The sequence below is a fragment of the Peromyscus maniculatus genome, chromosome 20 (assembly GCF_049852395.1).
Source record: "Peromyscus maniculatus bairdii isolate BWxNUB_F1_BW_parent chromosome 20, HU_Pman_BW_mat_3.1, whole genome shotgun sequence".
In the NCBI taxonomy this organism is placed as follows: Eukaryota; Metazoa; Chordata; class Mammalia; order Rodentia; family Cricetidae; genus Peromyscus; species Peromyscus maniculatus.
In genome coordinates this window covers 2,692,838-2,700,776 of record NC_134871.1, presented here as the reverse complement: position 1 = coordinate 2,700,776, position 7,939 = coordinate 2,692,838, and the positions used below count along the sequence as shown (strand labels likewise).

The window sequence follows — 7,939 nt, the reverse complement described above, 5'->3', positions numbered from 1 at the left end:
ACACTAATGAATACTCCTAGTAATGGGGCATATGGATCAACCAGGCAAGCTTCCAGTAGTGGGGCTGGGACATCGACCTAGCCACAAAACCTTTGACCTACAATTTGTCCTGCCTACAAGGTGTGCTGGGGTGATGATGGTGTAAAACTTGTGGGAGAGGCTAGCCAATGACTGGTCTATCCTGAGGCCCATGCCATGAGAGGGAGCCCAAGTCTGACACTGCCTGGATGGCTAGAAATCAGAGGCTGGATAGGCCAGAGACCTAGGATAGAATCAAATATGGTGTGCGCAAATGCACACACACACACACACACACACACACACACACACTTTAATGAAATGTGATTCCTAATGACATTCTGTTATAATCAGAGTAGTGTCTAGCCCAGTCGTCATCAGAGAGGCTTCATCCAGCAACTGATGGGAACAGATGCAGAGACCCATAGTCAAACATTAGGTGTAGCTTGGGAAAGAAGGCAGAATATAGGGAGCAAGGATTGTAGGAGCCAGAGGAGTTGAGGACACAATAAGAACATGCCCACAGAATCAACTAACCATGGCTCATAGGGGCTCACAGAGAATGAAGCCTGTATGGGTCTGAGCTGGGTCCTCTGCATATATGCTATGGTTATGTACCTTGGTGCTCTTGTGGAACTCCTAACAGTGGGAGTGGGGGTGTCTCTGACTTTTTTTGCCTGCTTTTGGAACGCTTTTCCTCCTACTGGTTTGCCTTGTCCAGCTTTGATATGAGGATTTGTGCCTAGTCTTACTGTAACATGTTATGCCCTGTTCAGTGGACATCCCTGGGAGACCTGCTCTTTTCTGAAGGGAAACTGAGGGGAAGTGGATCTGGGGGAGAGGGGAGATTGGAGGGGATCACTCGGAGGAGTGGAGGGAGGGGAAACTTTGGCTAGAATATATTATGTGAGAGATGAATAAATAAATGAAGTTTTGCTGATGACTAGTTTCATTTTTTAGAGACTTTCCTTTTAAAGGGGCATTTTTTTTTTTACTATTTTTATATTTTGAGATTACAATAAAATTACATTATTTTCCCCTTTCTTTTTTTCCTCCGCAAAACCTTTCCACAAACCTTCCTTGCTCTCTTTCAAATTTAGGGGCTCTTTCTTCATTAATTGTTGTTGTTGTTGTTGTTGTGTGTATGTGTATTTCTAAATACTTAAATACACCTTGCTCATTCGTATAACGCTACTTGTGTGTATGTTTTTAGGGTTATTTGGTATTGGCTAACCAGTTGGTGTGCTCTTCCCTGGTTTGTTTCTCAAACTCTCATCATTCCTTAGTTGCCTGGAGTCCTTTGGGTAGGGTTGCGGCCTCCTGGTCTTCCCCCATTCACATCAGCATGTCTATTGTTGAGTCCCTGGTCAGCCTGCATTTAGTCAGTATGTTGGTGGTGAGACTTCATGAGTGTAGCTGCTGAAATTCTTAGGGGACATAATCTAGAAAACCATTTGATATGAACCACATGCATACAGGAGCCTATGGCGTTCGGAAGAGGGATCAGATCACATGGAACTGGAGTTTCGAGTGGTAGTGAACCCCTCTGTGGGTGCTGGGAACTGAACCCGGGTCCTCTGAAAAAAAATAGTAAGCACTTTTAAGCAATGACTCATCTCTCCAGCCCCTTAGGAGACCTTTCTAAGTAATGCAGGAAACCCAGACTCTATAAAAGATGACATAAGATTTTTCAGCCTCCATTATATTTATATGCAGTAATAATCATTTTCAAAAATCAGAATGGACTAGAAGCCCCATAAAGAAGTATGTGACCACGAGATACTATTAATAACTGTGTTATCTATAAAAGGCTAATAGCTCCAGAATGAAAATTCTTAATCTATAAATTACAGGTTATAGACAACAGATAAGACCTTGAAGGTGTAGTATTAACATCTTAAGTTTCTAACAATATTGATTTTTTTAACGTAAAGCAATGAGCCAAATTCTAATTAGTCTTGTGCCTTTAAACGCAGTGTGTGAGTTCTGTGAAGCTCAGTTTTGACTTTGAATTCACCTAATGGAAGGATCAAGAATGTGGGATTCGTACCGAGCTTCCTCTGAGGACTATTTGTCAATAACAGTTCGTCCCACGGAGGATTTTTTGGTGTGTGTGTGTGTGTGTGTGTGTTAACCATAGAAAAATGTGCTAAGCTCCGTGAACACTGACGGGAAAACAGTGGGACCTGGTTCATTGACTTCTCTTCCACTTTTCTTCTTTTCTTTTATTAGACTGCTTCAAAGCAGGCGCTGTTTCAAAAGAGCAGGAGGTAAGAACAAAGTAGAGGACTAAGGAAGCCCTAATTTTTGGTAGTCAGACCCGGGTGCAGTTCCTCATCTAGCCACAGGGAGGCAGCACAAGTATGGTGACCCTCCGGCTCTCTAAAGCCAGGCACTTTAAATTCCCAGTTTTAAAGCCAGGGGCGTCTGGGTGTGTTTGTATTTGTGCCTGAGAATCAAAGCTGTGTCCATCTTCAATAGTCTCAGCTGAGCTGTACCGCAAATCGACATGAAAAGATACTAGGCTTTCACGGTCCTTCTTTTCTGAAAAAAAAAAAAAAAATCTCAACAGGAGTTTGATAGTAAGGGGGAAAATAAAAGATAAAATAAAACACAAGAAACTTTGTATTCACTTCAAATGGGAGAGAACGTCCTTAAATCTGCAGCATCTGTTCCGCTGGGTTTGCTGTCGGTGAGCAGGTATTGCGGTTAATGAGCCAGCAGCTTGCTGCTCGCAGGGCCAGGCTGGAGGAGTCAGCTGGTGAAGGGATAGGACCTGCAAACCGGCAGCTGTGCACTGACATGCCCCGGGACGGAAAATGTGATTTGTGACACAGCAGCTTGGGAATAATAATGAAAACATAATTGCTCCGGGCGGATGGCTCGCTGTCTTTCAATTGCTAAGCTACTACACCTCTTGAGAGGAGCTGTGGTTCTCAGTTTTCGTTTCTCTGGGACAACCAGAGGCACATCCCTCAGGTATCTTTCTGCCTTCCTTATTGAATGTTTCCTTGAATCCCGGAGAAGAGCTGCACCCCCAACAACCCGGGAAGATCTTGCCTCTGCTCTAACTCCCAGTAGCAGAGGCCAATCTGCTCTAGCAGAGCCCCAGAAGGCATGACTGTGGCTGTGAACCTGTCAATCTTGTCCTCTGCTGCCTATTGCAATGCTGGGGTTTGCTTTGCATTCTGAAAAAAAAAAAAAAAACAAAATAAAACAAAAATAGTATTTCTTTTAAATTCCCAGCTCATGCACTTCATGTAGAAATCACATCTACTTCTCTTAAACCCATTTCTCTCCATGACTTCTGTCTTCATGAGAGCCCAGAAGGGAGAATGTTGCCCGCTCTTACAGACTGGGTAACACCAAGATGGGATGATTTGTGTCTAGAGTGCATATCTCACAGTGCAGCAATGGAGGTCACCTAGTTTTGATTTGATTTCCCAACTGGGGCAGTCCAGTCTCCTGGGTGTTATCTTTGGGGTTTGGGGGAGACTGAATGAGGCACTGTATGTGGTGTGTTCAGCCCAGGGCCTGAGGCATCTGCCATGATGGGATGTGTGGGCAGCTGCCGTAGTCCCTTCTAAGATGTCCCCTGTCTATACAAACAGTTCCACACCATTTGTGAGTGTTCATGATGCCCTGGGTTCTGCGGGCTGACTTGTGGCACATAGCTCAGTTTTTGGATTGTCTGGGGGTTTAGCTGAAAGGGCTGCTTGCGCCAAAGGTCAAAACTTCTTGCTTTCCTTCCTAAAGATTTTGAGGCTAACAATTTCGAGGCAGATCTCGGGTAGGGGAGGAGAGGGGTGCCATTGCTCCCCATTGTGGTCAGGCTGACAGAGAATTTTGCATCCATGTTCCTTTCTATTTCACTTACCTTTTTTTTTTGTCCTTGTTTCTTGGGCTACCTTCCAAATGTACTACTCGGAGTACCACTTCTGACTTAACTGGAACCATGGCTGAAACAAGGCCACAGAGAACGCAGAACTCTGAACGCAAGTCTCAAGTCCCTTAGTTCATGCACACAGACACACTCAAATACCCAGACAAGCTCCCACACTGCTGAGCCTATGGTCAGAAAGGAGAGTAGAGGGTTAAATCTGAGGAGCTTTAACCAATTCTAACCCATCACAAAAGTAGCGGGTGGCACCCAAGGGCAGGTACCGTGTTTACTGGGTTCTTTTAAGACCACATCCCTGTGTGTTCATGGGCTTTGGTGTCCAATTGTCCCGGTAACAACAGCCACTCACATTTGGGACTGGGTTCAGGTGGAACCAGCAGCTGTCTCCACATATGATTTAAGGACATTAGGATTTGGGGTGGTAATACTTTATGTGGGTGGAATGACACTTTCACTTGCAGCTATTTGTCACAATGGGGTAAGTCAGAGCTTTTTGCCGAATTGGCAGCCCTAGGTGAGTGTCACATGACTGCCTCACTATAAGCTGCCATGTGTTGATGAACAGTCCTGAGTCACATCCCTGCTAGCTCCACTGTATACCATATCTTTAGCACAGACTTCACAATAGAACCATCTAGGGTTCCCTTCGTGATGATTTTGTCCACACCCTCACTTAGACGTCCTGTTTTCCAGGTCCCTAAGGTAGGAGGGTAGGCCTTGAGCATTCAGAAAGTTCTGCAGGTGGTGTGTAAGGACAGTGGTGTTTGAGACCAATTGATTCCTAGGGTATCTCTTCACTACCATCCCTAGAAAGCTCTCTGTATCCCTAATCTGTGGGACAAGAAAGCAATGAATGTCTTGGAGAAACTGGGACACATCCCAGTAGCTATGAACCAAAGCCCCCATGTAGGTCTGATGTTAAAATTCCATGTTCCAACCAAAACAAAAGCCTGGCAAGTTTCCATTCTAACATCCCCAGATTGGGGGTGGTGGGGAGGAGTATGCTCCACCAAGAGGACTTTAGGATGACCAACAGTAGACTAAGGGTTTCTTTGAAGTTCCAACTTTTTCTTAAAAACTTAGTTGCTTTTGCACAGTTACTTTAGTTGCTATAAAATCAACCCTCTGGGAAGGCAGGCGGGGGGTTGTTCATAGACCCCACATGTTCCACCTTCCAACTTAGCAGCTAACTTGCCAGTTCTTATGCCACCGGACAAAAGCTGGGGGTTTCTGTGAGTGGGACACAGAGAAAGGAGAGAAAAGATTGTGGGGAGAGATTAGTGAAAGTCTGAGGCTTCTGCAAAATCATTTCTGTTTGTGTTTCCTGCAATCTTTGGAGAGGGCCTTCTTACCTTGGGAGGGCATGAGCATTAAGGATGGAGGTAGAGACATGTGTATGTTATGTGAATTTCTCTATTTCGGGAGTCAACAGATGTTTTCTATGACAGTCAGTGAGTGAGCAGTATTTTGGGCTGTGGTCCAGATGGTCACTGTTACAAGTACGTTGCTTTATGGCCAGAACCCAGAAGAAGCCATGTACACACATAAATGAATGGGAGTGGCCATGATCCAAGAAAAACATCATTTTCAAAGACAGGCTGGCTGGTCATGGCTTTTGGGCCACGGCTTTCTGAAACCTCTATTTGGTTTAAGCACAAGCTAGAGAATTAGCTGAAGTCCGGTATCCCTCCTCAGTTGATTTCAAAATAAAGGCTGGACTGGATTTTCATCCCTGCTTTCATTTTTGTAATCTGAAAACACTCACGTAATTCAGGTGCACAAGTACACACACACACACACACACACACACACACACACACACACACGCACGCACGCACGCACGCACGCACGCATGCACGCATCTTCTCAGCATGGATTTGATTTCCTTGAGGTTTAGAACAACTCATAGCTTGTAAGTGTTAAGCCAGAATTTGCATCCAGGCATTTGGGAAACTAAAGCCCATGTTCTCTACACTACAGCGATGCTTCTAAGCAATTCTTTGAGACTAGTTTGAGCCCATTGAGCCATAACCCTATGCTTTCATTTACTTTTTCAGAGCGACTCTTGCACCAACATACAGAGAAGACTAAAATATAGCAGGCAAGTGACTTTTTTATTATTAATATTGCATCTAAGATTGAAGTCTCCGAAGCTAAGCACATTGCCTTGCATCCTGAAGGCAAATGTCAGGAGAGCAATTTCCCTGGGCCCCGCCTTCCCACATCAAGGAAATACTTGGCAGAACATCTAAAGTTTCTCTTATTTTTGACCTTCCAGCTGTCTATGTTATCACAGGATCTGGCAGGCACAGGGAGAGCCCAGTCCTAATGACACTGGCCTGTTGAAGGCCATAAATGTACTTCCCCCTGTCATTGTCTTTAAATGGCCCTTTCGGAAATATCTACAAGGTCAAAACACACACTGAAGCCCCTGATGCCTGTTTGCTCTGCCACACACTTCCTCTATGCTGAACTTCAGCTAGAGATGTCTTTATGTGTCTAATCATTTTAGGTATCTATGTAACAAACTTAAAGGTGCTTGTTATGCTGCCTTTTAGAAGCTGTGGTGCCAAGACCAATGTCGGGTACTTCTGCCGTTTGGTCTTCCCAACAGCCTAGGAAAGCAGAGATGTTCTATTATGTTTTGTATGTAAGACATGTATGCACTAGGCTGCTCTTCTTCCCCCTAGGTGATCTTGTTTTAAATCTCCACCCGTGGAAGAGTATAGCATCAAGACTGCTATGATGCTTGTGACATCCCCTTGGGTACACAGAATAATGCTATTGAATGGATGGATGAAAATGGGAAAAGCCTGGAGTTAGTTATTGCTGGATCTTAAATCTTTAGAGTTGCAGATGTTTTTGAATAATTTTGATTAAGATTTCGTCACTTTTCCCCCCTCCAACATAGACAACTATCCGCAGGATATTGCCCAGGAGCAAAAGCAAATATCTACATGTGAGGTTAATCATTTCTGAGGAATTGAAACTGAGACATCACAGAACAGCTACACGTGAGGTGTTGTACTCCTTATGCTGTTTATGGTGGGTCTTGCTGAGTATTAAGTCTGCAGGTGGGGAACTATGACATGGAGTTTGACTGAGTAAGTAACCCTTGCAACATACATCAAAGAGGTCACAAAGCTCAGCCTGCACTGAAGTCTGTTCATGCAGAGGCTTACCCTCTTTTTCAGTCAGATAGTCAGCAGAAGACTATAGGCCAGCACTGAATGAAATGTAGCATCAATGCACAAAAATAGGAAGTCGGATAGAGTCTCCCTTACTATGACTCTCACCTTCTGAGGAGAGAGAAGGAGAGAAGGTAGAATGAAGGGAGCCACGGAGCAGAGGGAGAGAGATGGAATGAAAGAACGGGAGAATGCGATGGAGAGTGTCACAAAAGGCAGACACGATGACATAACAACAAAACCATTTAGAGGGGGGGTGGGGTGGAGTGACCTGCGTAGTGAATACATCTTCAGAAAGAGTTTGAGAGAAGCCCTTGCCTCTGCCTCAATTTATCGCTCCTCTGTTCAACAATCATTTACTCAATGGAGGGTGGGTACCTGTAGCTAGAGTTTTCCTGCCTTGCCCACAATCTCGGTCACCTGCCAGTCCCACAGCTGCTCAGACCCAACCAAGTAAACACAGAGACTTATATTGCTTACAAACTGTATGGCCGTGGCAGGCTTCTTGCTAACTGTTCTTATATCTTAAATTAATCCATTTCCATAAATCTATACCTTGCCATGTGGCTTGTGGCTTACTGGCATCTTCACATGCTGCCTGTCATGGTGGCGGCTGGCAGTGACTCCTTCTGCCTTCCTGTTCTTTCTTTTCTCCTCTCTGTTAGTCCCGCCTATACTTCCTGCCTAGCCACTGGCCAATCCGTGTTTTAATTATTGACCAAGCATAGCAACACATTTGCCATACAGAACATACCACAGCACTCCCCCCCCCCTTTTTTTCCAAAAAGGAAGGTTTTAACCTTAACAAAGTAAAATTACATATAATTTGGGA

General features: G+C 44.6%; 1 long non-coding RNA gene across 1 annotated transcript; it reads right to left on the bottom strand.

Moving 5' to 3' along the window:
* Positions 1 to 2,217: 2,217 nt before the first annotated feature.
* On the bottom strand, positions 2,218 to 7,303 carry LOC143269653 (uncharacterized). Its single transcript, XR_013046231.1, has 2 exons — positions 7,102 to 7,303; positions 2,218 to 2,562 (listed from the first exon to the last, which is right to left on the bottom strand). It is a non-coding gene; the product is annotated as an uncharacterized LOC143269653 (long non-coding RNA).
* Between the last annotated feature and the right edge of the window lie 636 nt (positions 7,304 to 7,939).